General features: G+C 48.9%; 1 protein-coding gene across 1 annotated transcript in view; it reads right to left on the reverse strand.

The window, feature by feature from the left end:
• Positions 1-14,316, reverse strand: part of KDM4A (lysine demethylase 4A) — a 1,237,605-nt gene extending 1,223,289 nt beyond the window's left edge. Inside the window, exon 1 of the mRNA XM_069642410.1 lies at positions 14,160-14,316. The gene's annotated coding sequence lies outside the window, so the exon portion shown is untranslated. The remainder of the gene's footprint in view (positions 1-14,159) is intronic.
• Between the last annotated feature and the right edge of the window lie 4,768 nt (positions 14,317-19,084).

Here is a 19,084-nt window from a genome sequence, read left to right on the forward strand (position 1 = left end):
ACCTGCTTGCCAGGTGCATATATGTGTTTAGTATGCTACTCTTGTCCCTCTGCACTGGTTGAGGGGGTGCAATATTGGAATTGGATAAAAATCACCAACTTCACTTCAGAGCTTTTCTATGGAATATCTGCCCTGGTCCATTTAAAATATTTAGTACGTGTATGATGTCTGGAGACATTAAGGGTATTTTATCCTTTGAATTTCTGCAGTTTAAATACAAGCTCCCAGATCAGGAAATAACATCCGTGGTAACTTTCTGGGATGTTTTCTGTCCTATCCAACGTGCAACCATCCTGTATTTATCTATACACATTTCTGCGTCAAGGGAAAGAAGGAGCTTGGGCCAGAGGCTGGAGAATGCACGAGTTGTGGTCCATGGAGCTATAAACATTATGATTCAACCTGTTGTGGGCTTTGCTCAGCTCTGCAGTTTTCATAATTGATCCTTGACGGCCGTCATATCCAACAGTAGGTCTTCTACTAATTCTACTGATTTCCAACTTGCACATGTACCAATGCAAGCCATCAACCCAACCTCAGATCTGTGCGGGCACTGCAGGAGGGGGCCCTTCGTTGTATGTTAAAGACATTCAAACATTCTAAAAACATAATAGGAAGCAAAATAAGCATTTTAAACAAATAAAATATTTCACGTCCGAATAAAACATATTGCTTTGCAACGTTATAGTTCGTACAGTGTAGTGCACATGGTGTCAGAGCGTTTGCCAGTGTGCATACTAAATAAGGAAATGGTAACGTGTGATTGCACAGCAGATATATTATAGTAAAATAGTGTTGGTTTGTAGCTGTGCCAGAGTTGGCATGCTTATGTGTCCACACTTGCGTTTGGATTGGTTAGAGGTAAATCTGTTATTAGGAATTGCAGTTTCTTCATGTGCAGAAACTTTAGACGTGCCAGACTAACAATGTTGAGGCTTTGCAGCATTAAGTTGCACAAAGCAGCAACATGGATTCTTAGCACTGTCAATTACAACAGCATGTGTCCACATTGGTCCATTAAATGCTGGACACGTGGGGGTGCAAGCAGGAGGAGCATGCATTTTGATGAAGAAGAAGAGTTACCTCTGCCCCTAGTGAAGTTGTCCCACCACCCAGGGCTAGTAAGCAGGGCCGGCCTTAGGGGCTGCAGCGGCCTGGGCGAATTGGCACCCCCCTTCCCCCTCGCACCCCTGGTCAACAGGGGGTGGGGCCAGGAAGTGCAACATTTTATTTTTTAACCTCCTCGCTCCGGTAAGGAGGTAATGATATGAATAGGGTGCATCAGCGCCCTGTTGATGAATGCGCTCCGCCGCCACGGGCGTATTTGGTAACAGTGAGATGCCTGCCATGCCTTCTGCAACTATGCCAGCTTGGGGAACCCCTTGAAATACTCCCACGAGCTGCCGTGGTGGGGTCTAATGGTGCCTTTTGTTGTTGAAGGTGCCCGCGGTGGAGCGGCGCATTTGGTGACAATGGGGTTCTGAGCACCCTATTGTCATTGAATGCGCCCGTAACCGCAGGTGCATTTAAAAGCAACAGCTGGCCTGCCACACCTTCTCCCGCTACGCCAGCTTGGGGGAGCCCTTGAAAGACTCCACCGAGATGGCGTGGCGGGGGCTAATGGCGCCCTGGGTGGGGTGGTGCCCCGGGCGGACGCCCAGCTTGCCCCCCCCTAAAGCCAGGCCTGCTAGTAAGGCTGAGCAGACGGACCAAAGATGTGAGGGAAGATCTAACCCGTCTCAGCATGTGGGAAACTGTAATTCCCTGTAGAGACTCTGTGATTCTCCATCCCGGGTTTCCTGCAGAGTTTGTGGCTTGGAAGATGGGGAAGAACTGGTCCCTTTGCTTTGAGTGTGCTGTCAAGGTACAAAATCAAATGGAGAAGTTTTGCAACTTGAGGAAGACACTGCGTTGTGAGTGGGGGAAAAGATGGGAGCCCTGGATGGATGGCTGCGGCGCAGGGATGAGAGCAGCGGCGCACATTGTCCTGTGTGAGCGTTCCAAGGGAGTTCCGTTGTCCTCTACCCCAGAAAGCATATAGTGACGGCATGGCAGTGGGTGGAGGTGTTTGTGACGTCCAAGTATTCCAAATGTTCGCAGTTAATGCAGCATGGCTATAGAGAAAAGCACCTCTCTACGCTTTCTAAGACATGATGACGTCTGTGATGCCTGTTGGGAGGTTAAACGAGGGAGGAGAATTGATGTCCCTCATCTGGCAGGGAATCGCTATCAAGAGACCTGCAATGGAGAGATGAGCATCCGAGGGACAGGTTTGTATGCCAGAGCGGGTCAAAGCGGCACATTTTACTTTGACATCAAGTTGAGGTACTGTTTCACCTATGGTACCAAGAATGGCATCAATATATCAAACTGACAGTAATGAAGAGATTAGTGCACACATTTTCCCGTGTTTGAGTGTGAAGGTGCGTTTAGGGGTAGCTGCACTGTTTTCCTTTAAAGGAATACTGAGCGAAGGTGCTTGCATGATATTAGTGGCATGCTGCTCTGCCTTTGTTTAAAAGGAATACAACGAGGATGGTGATAACGATGTCTTTGAAGTAGTTCCGGGCCTTAAACACTCTCTATTGCGATACGGCAGATTAGGCTGCTTTCTACATGTTTTGGTTGCTGAATGTTGTTTTGGTTGGCCCAGATGAGTCGCTGGATGGTTAGTTACGCCCTGTTCGTCGGTGCACACTCTGCGTTTTGCCCAGTTGTGAGGTTGGTTTAGTAGAAGAATGTGTGTGCTGATGTGTTCTTGGTGGTGTGCAGGTTAGGTTTTCGTGTTTGATGGAGAAAACGTGTTTTATGTTGCAGTGTTTTGGTTGTGAAGGGAAGTGCTATGATTGGACTGGAGTATGTGATGGCTGGACCTGAGTGTGTGCAGAGTGAATGATGTCAGTGACTGAGCGAGGTCATGTGTGGAATGTTGGATGAGGTGGAATGTTGTCTAGTGCGAGTGCTCCACCTAAAGACAGTTGGAAACCATGTTCCTGAACTTGTCCTGTCAACCTATATAAAAACTGATGTAACTAAATAAAGGATCAAGTATTACCTTACCTAAGCTGCCTAAAGAATCCATGATCCCAACAGTTGCTTATACAAAAGCTTAAGATTCCTAAAAAAATTCATAAAAGAATAAGAGAAATTTAGACTAAATTTCAGTGGGCATCATTCTAAGTGTGCCGGTCCGGTAACAGCGGTGCCGCCGATAAGCCTACTGGCACCACTGTTACCGGACCGGCACACTACAACTCTGCGGGCGGGTGCAGAGTTTCACGAAGTACCGGCATCGTTGCAAATGGTGCCGGTGCTTCTGTGGTCCCCATTCCCATGAAGTACTCTGAAACAAAATTACTGCCGCCTGACTGACCGGCAACTGGGGGTGTTACCGGGAAGTCAGGCTCTGGTCATTTTTTGCAAGTCGAACGGCAAGACGCCGTCATCACCGGCAGGCTAACCGCCAGACTCGAAACGGGGCCCAGTGCACTGATAAATCCTGTTACTGCCACTATGATAGTTGTTCGCCCAGCCAAACAAAGAGTCCAAATCAATGTCATTCCGTCGTCTAATTGCAATAAAATAAATGTCCTTAAATATATAGAGCGGATCAAGGATAGTGCCACGCACTCTATTAACCAATGTTTTACTGTCTCAAACCACTTTCACAGAACTGACAGAATACGTGATTAATAGGCATTACCCGAGATCATACGAGCGTTTGTTTGACAGAATTAGGTTCCAACGAAATTCAACCGGGTAACTCTGTCAGGATGAATCCTCAGAAATGGGGCTAGTATTCCTAATATTTATGTTTGCCTTGTAAATGTCGCAGGGAACTATAGGAATACAAATTGTCTTGCGTGTAGATCCAATCATAACACAATAGACCGAGTTTTACTTTCATAGAATGTTGAATAAGTTCCTCTGTCCAAAATACAAGCACTTAATTGTTGACAGTTTTAAGATGGGCACAACATACATTAAATAGATTTTGTTCAAGTCTACAAATAGCGAGTTTGCCATTGGACAAACTATTTTCCTCACTAGTGATAGAATCTTCCCATGTGCTCTCGCTGTCAGCGACACTATGCCCAGCTCATATCTTATTGCATCTATTGGAAGTGACTTTGGAACTTTTAACTCTTTTCCAAATTTTCCATATGTTCCCCTCCAAAAGAGGGGGCGGGGGGCTCGAATATCTTAAACTGATAGACCTCTATGCCATATAGCAATTTATCTTGCAATTATCGCAAAGGAAATGGTCATGTATGCTATGAACGAGTTGTCCAGATAGATACGCCTTGAGTTACAATGCTTTCATTTGATCTTTGCAGAAGGCATACATTAGTTTTCATATACCAAAGACAAGGTATGAGATGCACAACATTATAAAAAGTTAAATGTCCAATATTATGTACCATTTCTTCAAAGCATAAGTAGATTTCAATTGCAGCTGGGTGCCGTTCTCAGGCCAAGGAGAATGCAGAAACAAAATAAAAAAAATAGCCCACTGTTGCCAGTCGGTAACCCAAATACACTCTAATGGAGATAACTACTCCACGTTGTTTTCTTCAAACTGAATCAAGTAAAGAAATTTGACTTTCAAAATACAAAAAGACTTGTATCATTACTATCAACACATAATGTTTATGTTTCAATATGCAAAATAACTTTAAGGCAAAGGTTTTTGAGTAAATACATTTAGAATACTCTTTCAGTTTTGAACACAAATTACAAAGTTCGATTAACTCAATTTCCTCAAGTATTTCCCCAACAACACTAATGGGATTGTGTCCTATTACCAGACATTCACAGGAGCGAGTCTATTGGTGTAACAAGTAACTCCCCCAAGAATCTTGCCAACGCGTTTCAGATCCTTCTAAATCCATCATCAGGGCTTGTTTGCTGTTCTTCTGGCACATGTTCCTCAGTTTTACCTATGAAACATTTATAGGATTACTTCTAAGTATCTTTGACCCTCCACTTTATTTAACTAGACTCAAACATAAGTTTGCAACCACCTTTAGGAGAAGTGTATTGGCTCTTATACCAGGTCCCCATGTATGGTTCCATATTGATATTATTCCCAATCCCTCCACTAACTCACAATTGGGAGCCTTAGGATCCTGTGACACGATGGTATCCGACTACATTTGTTTTCAAAAATGGAATGGCCGAGTTTGCTCATGAAAATTGTCTGTTAGGGAAACTTATTTGATTTGCAATTTTGTACAATTTACACATTCAAACATCTGGTGTTTTCGTGAAAAGCGATACAGCGTATTTGTATACTTCTAAAATAAGAGACAGTAGACAGATCAATATCTATAAAATGTAACGTTCAGCTACATAAAAGGACACAAATATTGTATGTGATAAAAAGGGTCTGAAAACTGTTTTCCGTGCAAGACTCTATGCAGCGTGATGCAGTCGTTAAGGGCAGTGTCCCAAGCATGCTGTATGCCCTGTCCCAACATGTGCTGTGTAAAGTTAAGTTTAGAAATGTGATAAAACAGTATGTTCTTATTTAAAATTGATAAAAAATGATTAAACTGAAAAAAAATGTAATAAAACGTTCAATCTTCAAAGAAAGCCAGAGTTGGGGGCGTACAGGGCCCAATTCACAGAATTGAGTGCAGAAGTAGCGCAAGCGCCACGCAGGAGAATGTTTAGTTTAGTTTATTATTTATAGGGTGCGCCAGACCCTGGGGCATCAGGGCGCACAAACAGGAATATGCTCAACTTAGTTACAGGTACATGGTAAGTAGGAACAGTACAGGGTCATCATACAATTTACAGTAGGCAGATATATACACAAGGCCGGATCTAGGACCAGAAACAAAGTTTTGCAGGTGCAGGTATTCTTGAGAGCAATATAAAATAATATAAAGGCACCAGGAGCATTCCAGTGCAGGAAGAAAGAGGTGGATTCTAATAGCCTGTTAATGGGGTGCAAGTAGAACTTCAGGTTAGTTCGCCAATGGATACAAGCAAGTCAAGCAAGTCAGGTAGTTAGGTGTCATTAGCTCTCAACCAATTGGTCAAGTTCTGTCTGAATTTCGCAAAGGGCTGGGGTTATCTAATGCCATGGGGTAGTGAGTTCCACAGCTGCGCAGCCTTGACTGGGAAGCTGTGAAGTGAGTTTAAATCGCGGGACTTGTAGGCAGTTAGCGTTCGCTGTTCTTGTGGGTCTGGTCGAGGTTCTTAGATGTAGCCTGTCCTTGAGGTAGGGTGGTGCTTTGTTGTTGAGGCACTTGTGGGTAAGAGAGGCAATTTTGAGTTGAATTTTATCAGAAGTGGATAGCCATTTATATTCTCTTCTCACCGAAGATATATGCTCCTTTCTGTTAATCTTGAGAGCTGCTCTCAGGGCATTGTTCTGGAGGACCTGTATTTTATGGATAGTCTGTTTATTAGCCCCAATGTATAGTCCATTACAATAATCCAATTTGGACAGTATAAGGGCTCTGGCCAGCGTGATGCAACTGTCTGTAGAGAGGAATTGTTTGCTGGCTCTGATGAGTTTGCATGTGTATGCAGTGGCTGAGGCTAGAGAGTTAACTTGTTTAGCAAAGTTCAAGGTGGCATCTAGGTAAAAACCTAGGGTCTTCACTTTCTTAGCTACTTTTATGTTATTCCCATCGATAATGAAATTGGCGTAGTCAGGGCTAAGTTTGGATATGTATGTCGGGGAGCCTAGGATGATGAGCTCAGGTTGGTCATCTTTCAGGCATAAGCCGTGTGTGGCCATCCATGCCTGAACGATGCTATAGATTTTATTCACTAAGGCCAGATCCTTGATGTAGTCTCCTGAAAGCAGAAGGAGGATCTGAGTATCGTCTGCGTAGTTGGTGTAGGCGATACCCAGATGATCCATTTCATCAAAGAGCGGCTTTGTGAATACATTGTAGAGGGTGGGTGACACACAAGATCTTTGAGGTACACCACATGTTATGGGAATCGGGTCTGCTGAGGCTGATGGAGAGAAGACTCTCATAGTTCGGTTACTCAAGAATGACTTGATCCATATTATGGCCTCTTTTGAGAAGTGGGCTGCAGAGTCTAGGTGGCTACATAAGACTGTATGGTCGACTAAATCAAATGCCGCTGAGAAGTCTAACAGGAGGAGTAGGGCTGCTTGGCCATTGTCTCTGCATTGATCTATTTGGGCCTTAAGATCGATTAGGGCTGTCTCAGTCCCGTGCTGTGGGCGGAATCCGGATTGGCGGGTTCCGAGTAGGTGGTTGGATTCAAGGAAGTTTTGTATTTGCATGTATGCCACTTTGTCTAGAATTTTTAGAAGAAAGGGCACGGTCGTGATGGGCCTAAAGTTAGTGGGAATGGCCAGGTCAGGAGTTTGCTTCTTTAAAAGTGGCAGTACCCAAGACTCTTAAGTTATTCGGTACAGTGCCTGTGGTGAAGGATGAGTTGATGAGTTTAGTTATGAATGGCGATAGTTCTCTCGCAGCATCCTTAATCAGTTGGGCAGGGCATTGATCGCCTTTACAGTTGGACGGTTTAAGTCCGAGGATAACTTTTTCTACCTCAATGGTCGATACCTTGGGTTCTTGTTTGGGTTTAGGTGGTGGTGCTATAGTCTGCGGGATATGAGGCTTAAGAGATGCCTTTTTGAGGGAAATTTTAGTTTGTAGGTTGGCTACTTTGTTGGTTAGGGCAGACTGTATGCTAGAGCACCATTTTTTATCCTTGGTGCAGTTTTCTTGCGGAGCAATCAGTGTTTCCAGTTCTTTCAGAATGCTGAACAATTCTCTGACACTAGATTTAGATTGAGATATTCTGGTATTATATGTTTCCTGTTTGGCTAGTAGGATGTCTTTCTTGTATTGGGATGATGCCTTGGCGACGTTAAGTTTATTTTCGGCTGAAGGAGAGAGTCTCCAAATAGTTTCAATTTTCTTTGCTGGTAACTCATACACGCGCGTAGTCTTAGGTTTCTGTCCGCTGTACTACATGGCCTTTGTATAATAGTATCTTCTTGATACTGGTTCGCTATAGGTCCTGTGATTTGTTGTGTGGCAGGCACGGTGAGGTAAGAGAGGTGAATAGGGTGGGACCTGGTGCCGTGGAACAATATGTTAGCTTTGGTAGCCAGGCTAAGAGTTAATGCTACTAGTATGATGGAGGAGGCGATGTAGAGAGGTGGTTTAGCAATCCTATAGTGGGCAGCGATAGTTTGTTTACCTAGATTTAGAGAGTGCATGCTAAGTGGATAAATACAAGCAGGCTGGCTACAACTAACCAGCTAGGTGCAGTTTTAGATATCAAGTGCACTTAACGGTTGCTTAGTCCAGACAGGCTAGATGCGACTGACCGGTTAGGTACAATTTAGAGATATCTCAGTACGTTTTAAAAAGGCCAACTACTGGCGGGCTAGATGCGACTATCAGATTGTGAATAGTTTTAAGTAGCAGGATATCGATGGGCTAGGTGTTGTTTCACAGTTTACAGCAATCTGAGTGCAGCGGGATTCAAATCTCAGGCACATCAGGGAATGTAGTGCAAAATACAGCGTAGCTAAATTCAAATATCAGGCACATCAGGGAATGCAGTGCAAAATACAGCGTAGCTAAATTCAAGTATCAGGCACATCAGGTAATACAGTGCAGAAAGCACCAGGCCAAAGTTCAGTTGTGCAGTCTAGGCAATATGTGGTTACAGATGCACATGTCTTGTGCTTGCTCGCCGCCGTAAACACACAAATCTGTGTGCTTTGATTTGAATTTGCCGCTCGCATCGTTATTCCATCCGAGCCTCTGCCCAACACAAGATGGCCGGCGCAACGCGGCCTGAAACCGAGGCTGCTTTCCTCGGCTGCTAGGCAATGCAAAGCATATCAGCCAATCTACGCCACAGTAAGGCGGCAACTTTCCTGCGGCAAAGGACAAGGCCGTGTTTTGCCTCCTGTTTGCCGGACTGTGCCGGTCCAGTAGAACACTCCATAATAGGTAAGCAACACGCTCGCCCGCTACTAGAATTCTGTAAAAGAACCTGGAACTTCAGAGCGTAGCCTCTCACTACTCTGCCAGAGACGATTATACCAGCCCACTGTTAACGTTTTTCAGGGTTTAACTCAGCCAACTGTATTCGCGTTGCATTCGAGATAACCCTGATCCAGCTAATGGTACACAGTATGTATTTTGCGCTAACCCATTACTCAGCCTAAGGCTCATCTCTTGCCCTTATTGTTAACCTCCGAATTAGCTTATGCCAGTTTATTGACAAGCACTAGCAATTTACAGATATCTTCACCTGTATACCTATTTAACCTTGCCTGTAACTCTGTGGCGCCAACCAGCAATTGCACTGCACGCGCATTCATAGATTTTCCGAGGCATCAGTAGCCGTGGCGCAATGCACATAAAGCAGCGACAGTAACGCCCCCATCACACCCAGTGCACAGGAAAAAGCCATTGAAATGGCTACTACGGCGCAAGGCCCCGCACCATCCGTGGCACAGCAGACAGCCTCCCCAATGTAATTGCGGGAAAAATCATTGCGTACCCCGCTCGCAACAGCCAAATTGTGTGGAAAGGCCTGCGCGTACCCAGTCTGCACCACATCGTAACAGCCAAATCGTGTGGAAAAGGATGCGTGTTCCCTGTCTGCACCCCATCGAAATCGCGTACCCCGCTCGCAACAGCCAAATCGCATGGAAAGGCAACACACACACACACACACAACTCCCCTGGAAGCAGACGCCTCCTCACAGGACTGCCAGACCCCAGGAGTGGACCATACCCCGCAGGCAGCCCACATGGGACCATACCCCGCAGGCAGCCCACATCACATGGGAGACAACCCCCATCACCCTTTACCAGTGCTGGTCATTGGGTCGGATCTCGCCGGACCCAGCACCAGATGTGAAGCCGGATCTCGGGATCCGGCTAGAGTCAGCCGCCAACACCAAACCCATGCTCTGCACCTGGGTTGAAAACAAAAAAAAAAAAAGCAGCTCGAAATTTTTTTTTTTTTAATAAGCGCCCTCAGTGTCGTGGTGTAGGGGGGCAGAGCAGCTCATTGCCGCCAAGAGCGCTCTTCTGGCTCCGCCCTCCTACCTGTACACAACAGCAGGACACCAGGATAGGCCTTCTTAAGGATGGCTGGGCCTGGCCTGCACTTACCTTGCGCCATCTTGAGGAGACGGAGTTGCCACGTCGTCGTCTGGAGTCTGCTGCTGAATCTGCCGAGCCTGCTGCTGCCATCGTCCTGGATCCTGTTGCTGGAGCTGCCATCACCGGATTCTGGAGCCCGACCTCGCCGACACCGTCACACTGGCAAGTTTTGTTGTTTTCCTCATCACGGCCTTAGCATGTACCAGTGAGTAGTTCTCGGCGTGGTTCCAGACGTTTCTTCACAAAGCGCTTTCATCTGCAGGCTGGCGAGTGCAGGCTGCATGCCCGACAGTGCCCTTGGCCCCATACAGTTATTTTACGCATTTTTGTAAAAGTAGCAGGCACGCATCGCAGACTAAACTGCCGGACCCAGCAAATCCAATCTGCCCTCTGCGAGCACACTGCACATAGAGCAGATTACCTTTGCTTTGTGCACAGTGCTCGCACAGGGCAGAGATCGTGTAAACATTGCTTTTAATGCAACATTCAGGGTATTTATTCAAGTTTACCTCAGTACTCTTGTGGTACTAAGGTAAACTTGAATATCTTTAAATTACCCTCAATGTTGCATTAAAAGCAATGTTTACATGATCTCTGCCCTCAGACGTTTTTATGGGAGGGCAAAAGGGGCACTTGCCCAGGGCCCCCACCTTTTTCACAAACCATTGTTTTGGAAGTATTTAAAGCTTAAAAGTAAAAAAGACATACCTAGATTAAATCTGCTAAATCACATCGATTTGTATGCTGGTACTTATATACTTCTCTTGATGATGGCGAGAATGAAGCTAGAATCATTTCCATTTTGCGTAATACCCATCTGTAATATTTTGGTTTTAAAAATGGTCAGGTTTGGAAATGTGATTTGTGTACTTTGCAAGTCAGTTTTATAAAATGAGATCGTTTTAGTACACAGTAAGAGCTGGAAAATAAAGTGTTCAAATGCAGAAATTGCAGAGTTGGCACAAATCCCAGCTTCACCCCTTAAGCAATATGTGATACTGGGCATCTCATGTAATAATCTATTGCCTAACCTCTCAGAATTGCCAATCCATAATCCTTTAAAAATTGGCAGCCCTTTATAGTTCAAAGGCTCTTTCTTTCTTTGGAGAGTCAAAATAATCCTTATCTATGCTTTTGTTTCCTCTCTGTGGCACTCAACAGTGGTGAAACACCATTGAGCATATTGTTCTCTAGGGCTCCCCTGCCCCCTGAAATTTTGAACTATGTTGGCTTGCATGGCTGACCCACAGAGTCATCTGCCAGGTTTGTTGGTTTGAAGACTGAAGTACTATGTAAAGAATGTAAATGAAGTACACATTCGTGCTGTGCAAACACTAAAGAAAACCTTCTCAGTGTGGCTCCGTCCTTAATCCTGACTGCAAACCCAACCCCAGCGGTTTTCAAGTGGTAATGATATCAAATTTGGGGTGCACAAGTGCCAAGGAAGCAGCATGAAAGAAATGGTGCTGCTTTAAACTTATTTTTGACCTTAACTTTGATTGGAGGTCACCTGCCAGCTCAGCCCCTCTAAACCCCACCTCCTCGGACACCACCCACCCCAAAACTCTGCCACCACCCCAGGCCTTGTGGGATCCCCCACCAGATTTTTTCCATTTCCACCACTGCCTGTTACCATAACCCGCAGGCAGTCCACACCCATTGGGACCCCCCTCCCCATCACCTGTGACCATACCCCGCAGGCAGCCCACACCACATGGGACTCCCCCTCAAGCACCCCGCAGGCAGCCCACATGGGACCTTACTCTGCAGGCAGCCCACACCACATGGGACCCCTGAACCCCCCTCACCTGTGACCACACCACATGGGACCCCTGAACCCCCCTCACCTGTGACCATTCCCCGCAGGCAGCACACACCACATGGGACCATAACCCACATGGGACCATACCCTCAGGCAGCCCACATGGGACCCGCAGGCAGCCCACACCACATGGGACCCCCCCAAAATCACCTATGACCATACCCCGCAGGCAGCCCACACCACATGGGACCCCCCAAATCACCTGTGACCATACCCCACTGGCAGCCCACACCACATGGGATCCCCCGTCACCATACCCCACAGGCAGCCCACACCACATTGTAGCTTGGCTCTGCACAGAGTTACGAACAACTAAAGAAACTGCAGTAAAGACCTCCAACCAAAAGGAGAGCTCTGTACAGCCCCTTTGTTATAGGAAGCACTCTTCTCTACAAATGCAAGCTGTTCTTCCCAGCAATTCTTGTGGACTTTCAGGCCCCGCTCAAGGCCAAAGTGAATATTCAAGATAACCACAAGTCTAGCCCCCTGCTTTGTTAAGCCGCGCTAGATGGTTAGTGGATAAAAAGCCAGGCCAGAACCTTGCAGCTACCAGATATCATGCAGGCTATGAAAGAATAAAACACACACTATAATCCCATTTAGAGAGGTACTTCACAAAAGTCAGCTTTATGGGCTTCTGCACACTTGAAGAATCTACCAGTGCTGTGCTAAATGTGCATGATGGAATCTGGTAATGTGGATGATATTGACAGAGAGCTGCTTGTCAGATATTTGAGATGTTGTTATAATCTGTCGGTTGCACGCACCTAAGGATGGTACAACCTCTCTCTGCCCTCTGAGGTTTCTTTATCAAGTCTACTTAAGTGGACCGCAGGGATGGCACCAGAGCCTTTCAAATGAAAGGGGCCTCAGGAGGTCCCCCAGAAACTGATACCATATTGCCAGTCTGCATTCTAATAACAGCAATATATTCCTGTATAGATTCTTTATGTTCAGGGGATTACAGTGTACACTTTAAAGCGCTCGCCTTACAAGCTGCGTTTCCTGAAGCCCCTCCGGTCGTCACTTCTATTGGGAAAACAAAAGCATTTTCAACACCTTGCATTTTTACACTGACTCCTCCACGTCAGCCACTTGCTTACAAAGAGGGATCCAGAGCTATTCAGCGGGCATTGCGTTTCAGCACCCTGCTGGTTCGCCGTCTCATAATTGCGGCTATTAACTTGAATCTGTATCCCCATTTATGCATGCCCCCCAGGGTGCCTCAAACTGGTTTTTGCTTTAAGCAAGTGGGGCTCCCAACCATCATGTTCAAAATCCCCTCCAACCCCAACCGCATCTTCAGCCGGACCTGGATGGCCATGATTGACCAAATATACATGGCCTCCAGCTGGGACCTTTATATCTCATAGCATGGTGTTTTTTACAAGGTAGTGGTGATCTATTTTTCACATTAAATGTGGATATATGCATACTGTAGATTGTGTGACAATCTCATTGAGTATTTCCATTGTTTTAACTGGTGTGTAATTTGGAGACATTTCTGCTTTTCCTGCAATTTTTGAAATACATGTTTTAAATATTGAGTCTACTGTCTGTACTGTTTTAATGCTATGTAAAGCACTTTGATGTAAGGCACTATATAAAAAAATACGAATACAAAAGTCACTTCCTATGATGTAACAGAATATGCAAATTAGTCCTCACTCCCAAAAATTTTGAAAACTTGAGAAATCTGATTTATAAATATTCCTGCCTGCTAATTGCAAAATCGCTTCTGTCAATCACCCTGTAGACTAGAAGCCACCTCCAGTGAACTCCTCACTGCACAGACTGTGTCACGGACTCAATGATTATCACAATAATATAAAGCCTTTGTGAGTGAGTTCCAGAGCATCAAATCAGTCCAGTGAGGAAAACAGGGTGTGCGCGTGCAACCTCATTGGCTATGGCACGAGGCTCCTCCCACTTTTGGTCGCTTGCGGATGATGCTGTTAGCCCGCCCCGGAAGTGAAGGAGTCTTCCGTCCCGCCCACTGCAGACCTATTGGTCAGGCGGAGGACATGCCTCGGGGCCGGACCAATGAAGGAAGAGCAGGGACGGTGCAGACATTGCGAGATTGGCCGGTGTAATAGTAAGCATAGGGTACCCCGGGCCGCGCTAACGGCTGTGGGGAAAAGCGAGCACGGTCTGACGGGGGCACGCAGAAGTGGCAGCCGCGCACGCTGCGCGCCACTCACCAGGCGTTCCGTGCGCGCTCCCGCCGAGGCGTCGGGGCCGTGCTCAGACCGGGGCGCTCTTTCCCGGTCCCTGGCCCAACACCCCTCAGAGTTCCGTGCTGGACGTTTGACGCCCCCTGATGAACGGTGCTGCTGGCTCGGCCCGCGCAAGCGCACTCACCGCCCAGAGACTGGCCCGCACTAGTGGGGTAGAGGCTAGTTCCCATCCGAGGAACGGACCCTAGCTGGGCGGCGCCCCGCCTACTCTGCCTCACGTGACTTCGGGCACGTTCCTGCCGTGGACGTGGCGTCCGGGGCGCGCACCATGTGACCGGCGCGCCGTGTCACGTCTGTGTCCTGCGCAGCAGAGGGCGGGGAAGAGAATCATGGAAGACCAGAGGGTTGCCAGAGCGGGTTGGAGCAAGAGAGCCGAAGCAGTGGGGAGTTGTTAGGGGGGGAGGATGGTGGAGGGCGGGGCGCACGCAGTTCGTGGCGCTCCGAGGCCTTGAAGACGGAGTGCGGGCCCCCGGGGGTTTGGGGTTTGAACGTTGGAGTGCGGTCGCGGGTCGGGCTGTTGAGGGGTGTTGCGCGGGTGGCGGATGCGATTAGTAGTGGCGGGAGAAGCGGAGCTGGGGTCGGGGAGTGAGTTGGTGGGGGGCGTTTGTTTGTGGTGGGGTGCCTGTTGGTGTGAATTGGCTGGGTGTGGTTTGTGGTAGGGTGGCTAGTGGTGCGTGTGGTAGTGTGGGTGTCGCTTGGGTTAGTCGCGGTGGGTTGGCGGCAGCGCGCGGTGCCTCGCCTGAAGCGCATGTGTAGGCGTACGGGCTGGGGTCTCGCGGGTCTCCGGGCTCCCTGGGTGGTGTGTGTTTGGGGTGTAGTGTCTGTTGGTGTGGATTGGTGGGGTGTGGTTGTTTGCGGTGGGATTGTGGGTGGCTGGTGTTGGATTGGTGGGGTGTGGTAGTTTGCGGTGGGGTTGCGGGTGGCAGGTGTTGTTTTGGGGTAGTAGTTGTTTGTGGCTGGAGGTTCGTGTGTGGGTGTCGCTTGGGTTAGTCGCGGTGGGTTGGCGGCAGCGCGCGGTGCCTCGCCTGAATCGCATGTGTAGGCGTACGGGCTGGGGTCTCGCGGGTCTGCGCGCCGGGCTCCCTGGGTGGTGTGAGTTTGGGGTGTAGTGTCTGTTGGTGTGAAGTGGTGGGGTGTGGTGGATTGCGGGTGGCTGGTGTTGGTTTGGTGGGGTGTGGTAGTTTGCGGTGGGGTTGCAGGTGGTTTGTGTAGAAGTGTGGCCTGTGTGTTGATTGGTGTAGGTGGTGCACATCATCCTTTAGGATGGGGAAGCGCCTGCGTGGGTCCGCCCACGCGTTCGTTAATTGAGAAGAAGAAGCAGAGGGCGGGTCCGGGCTGCTAGTCCGTGGCGCTTCGAGGCCTTGGGTTTCGGAGGCGGCAGACGGAGTGCGAGCCCCCGGGGGATTGGGGACTGAGCGTTGGAGTGCGATCTGCGTTTTTCGGGTCGGTGGTTGGGCTGTTGGAGGGTGTTGCGCGGATGGCGAATGCGATTGGTAGTGGGTCGGGGTGTCAGTTGGTGGGGGGCGTTTGTTTGTGGTAGGGTGGCTGTAGGTGTTGGATTGGGGGTGGTGGTTGTTTGTGGTTTGGTGGCTGGAGGTGTGTGTGGTAGTGTGGGTGTCGCTCGGGTTGGTCGCGGTGGGTTGGCGGCAGCGCGCGGTGCCTCGCCTGAAGCGCATGTGTAGGCGTACGGGCTGGGGTCTCGCGGGTCTGCGCGCCGGTCTCCGGGCTCGCTGGGTGGTGTGAGTTTGGGGTGTAGTGTCTGTTGGTGTGGATTGGTGGGGTGTGGTTGTTTGCGGTGGGATTGCTGGTGTTGGATTGGTGGGGTGTGGTTGTTTGCGGTGGGGTTGCAGGTGGCTGGTGTTGTTTTGGGGGCAGTGGTTGTTTGTGGCTGGAGGTTCGTGTGGGAGTGTGGGTGTCGCTCGGGTTGGTCGCGGTGGGTTGGCGGCAGCGCGCAGTGCCTCGCCTGAAGCGCGTGTAGGCGTACGGGCTGGGGTCTCGCGGGTCTCCGGGCTCGCTGGGTGGTGTGAGTTTGGGGTGTAGTGTCTGTTGGTGTGGATTGGTGTGGTTGTTTGCGGTGGGATTGCGGGTGGCTGGTGTTGGATTGGTGGGGTGTGGTTGTTTGCGGTGGGGTTGCGGGTGGTTTGTGTGGAAGTGTGGCCGGTGTGTTGATTGGTGAAGGTGGTGCACATCATCCTTTACGCGTTCGATAATTAAGAAGAAGTAGAAGACGTGGCGTCCGACGTCGTCACGCGGGAAGGCTCGGGCTGGCAGAGATTACAAGTGGCATTCTATGCGGGGTACAGTGACAGCTCCTGCAAGGCTCCAGATGGAGGGAGTGGGGGGAGCGGAAAATTACATTTACTTTAAAAATCATGTTCATCTATTCAACGTGAAAGTCATGGAGGGCTAAGAAAAGGAAGAGTGCAGTGCTGGTGGCGTTTAACTGGTCCCAGGGATGTTTGGTGAGAGTGTTTGGGATGGGCGGTTTTAGAGGGGGTCGGTGGGCATCATGTGTGGGCCAGCAAGGGGGATGAAGCGTTATGGTATTGGTCTAAAGGGAGGCATGGGGCATCTTGGTGGGGTATGAATGGATGGATAGCGGCGTGCTGGTGTGGTTCTGGAGCAGTGCAGGCACCAGGACTGCCAGCGCTTGTGCGAGATTTGTGTGCGACCACCACCACCACAAATGCAGAACATCAGGGGGTTCAGTTCTGTTTTTCAGCGGATACTAGAACAACTGTCAGCCACACAATAGAACCGAGCCTCCTGCTGTTCTTGTAAAGTGTGTTTAAGGGTGCCTTGTAAATAGCGTCATTTATAATATACAATGTTTACATGACATTGAGTTGGCAGCAAGGTGCCATGTGTGTGCCTCTGTGCGACTGCACCCTCTGAGCGAACCTTGAGCCGGCGCTGGTCTGCATGGATAAGGGTACGCTGATGTGGGTCTGGTGGGAGGGTTAGGGCACATTGTTGTGGGACTTGGGGGGGGGGGGGGGGGGGGGATAGGGGCACATGGGTGTGGGTCTGGAGGAAGACATTGTGGGTATGAAGGGCTACATGGGTTATCTAGACAAGAGTCTGGAGGGCAGGATGGGGACATCTTAGTGGGGTCTGCAATGGATGGATGGGGGCACATTGGTGTCCGCCCGGAACAGGTATGTGGCATTGTGGGTCTGAAGGGGGCATGGGTCATCTAGGTGTGGCTTGGGAGGGTGGAATGGGGCGTCTTGGTGTGGGTCTGGAGGAAGGATATGGGGGCACATTGGTGTGGCTTTGGGTGGGATGGGGTCACATTAGTGTGGTTTTGATGGGAGGAATGGGACACATTGGTGTAGGTCTGGGGGAGGCATGGGGGCACATTGATCTGGGCCTGGAGGGAGGGAAGGGGCAAATTGCTGGGGGCAGGTGTGGGGGCATCTTGGTGTGAGTTTAGTGTGGGGATGGGGGAGGTATGGGGGCACATTGTTGTGGGTCTGGTAGAAGGTATGGAGAGCACAGGGTGACTTGTGGGAGGGATGGTCATCTAGGTGTGGGTCAGGAGGGCAGGATGGGGCATCTTACTGTGTGGAGGGAGGGATGGTGGCATCTTGGGGTATGCAATGCATGGATGGAGGCACATTTGGGTCCATCTGGAACAGGTATGGGGCATATGTTGGTTTGGTGGCGGCATGGCTATTGTGTGCATCTGGAGGGTGGGATGAGTGCATCTTGGTCTGAGTCTGGAGGGTGCGATGGGGCATCCTGGTGTGGGTCTGGAGGGAGTGGATGGGGCACATTGGTCTGGAGGTAGGGTTGGGGGCTCATTGGTGTGGGTCTGGGGAGAGGTATGGGTCATATTGGTGTGGGTCTGGAGGGAGGGATGTCATCTAGGTGTGGGTCTGGAGGGCAGCGTGGTGAGGGAATGGGGCATTGAGACGTGAGGATTTGTGTGCGCCACTTCTTGATATTGACAGCACCACGAAGAGCGGAAACGCAGCAACTGCGTTGACCCGAAAGTAGGTGCCACCATGACGGATATTTTTGTATTTATTACGTTTGTGGCACGTACACTGGCAGCAGGTGTAATACAGGCCCCGTCTTGGAGGAGAAAAGCAGGCTCGTTGCTTTGTTGACATAGGCTACTCAATCGGGATGCCTCCAGCGTTGCCATACACTCCATCAGTGAGCACAGAGAACCATGGCACTTGTCACCAAACGTCCAACTTGCCACTACCTGTAGCAAGAGTATTGCAGAGCGGGCTCACCTCCCTAGCCTCACTGGAAGGCCCCCACCCCACATGGGGAGTAGGAATGAATTCCCTTGATTCGTAAACAGGGCCTTTGAGTAATCCCGACATCACTGCCATATGCAGTACTGTGCCTTACAGGCTAAGTTTAAGGCAGTACCAGTGAAGAGAGATTGAGTAAAAAGATAGCTAGATGTTCTACGTACCATCAAAGACCAAGAGTGACCCCCCGCTAAACATTTTAACACTAACAGTAGTCAGAAATTGCTGCAAATACTTCACTTTGATCAACCAAATGGCTGAATTGTTTGTCATGTGATTGTGCAACATATCGCTGTATGCAAATATACTGAGGGTCTGTGGGTATGAGGATATCCAGCTGCCTAACTGCCACCAAAGTGTCTGTGGCTCATTCTCGCAATTAGGGTTTCATAGCCCCAATTCTATCGCCTCAGCGAAAAGTGACCATTCTAAACATGCATCATTAACATATCTATGCCTGTTCTGCTAGGACTGGGGCAGTTACGTGAAACACATACATGCCAGCATTTAGAATCACCTGGGAGAGAGATTTGCCACAAAGGTGTGGGAATTGAATTTTCTTACTGAATTGCATTGGAGTTAGGATTATTTTAGGGAGGTGAAAGTACAAAATTAAAT

This window comes from Ambystoma mexicanum, chromosome 1q (genome assembly GCF_040938575.1).
Source record: "Ambystoma mexicanum isolate Mex_15411 chromosome 1q, UKY_AmexF1_1, whole genome shotgun sequence".
In the NCBI taxonomy this organism is placed as follows: domain Eukaryota; kingdom Metazoa; phylum Chordata; class Amphibia; order Caudata; family Ambystomatidae; genus Ambystoma; species Ambystoma mexicanum.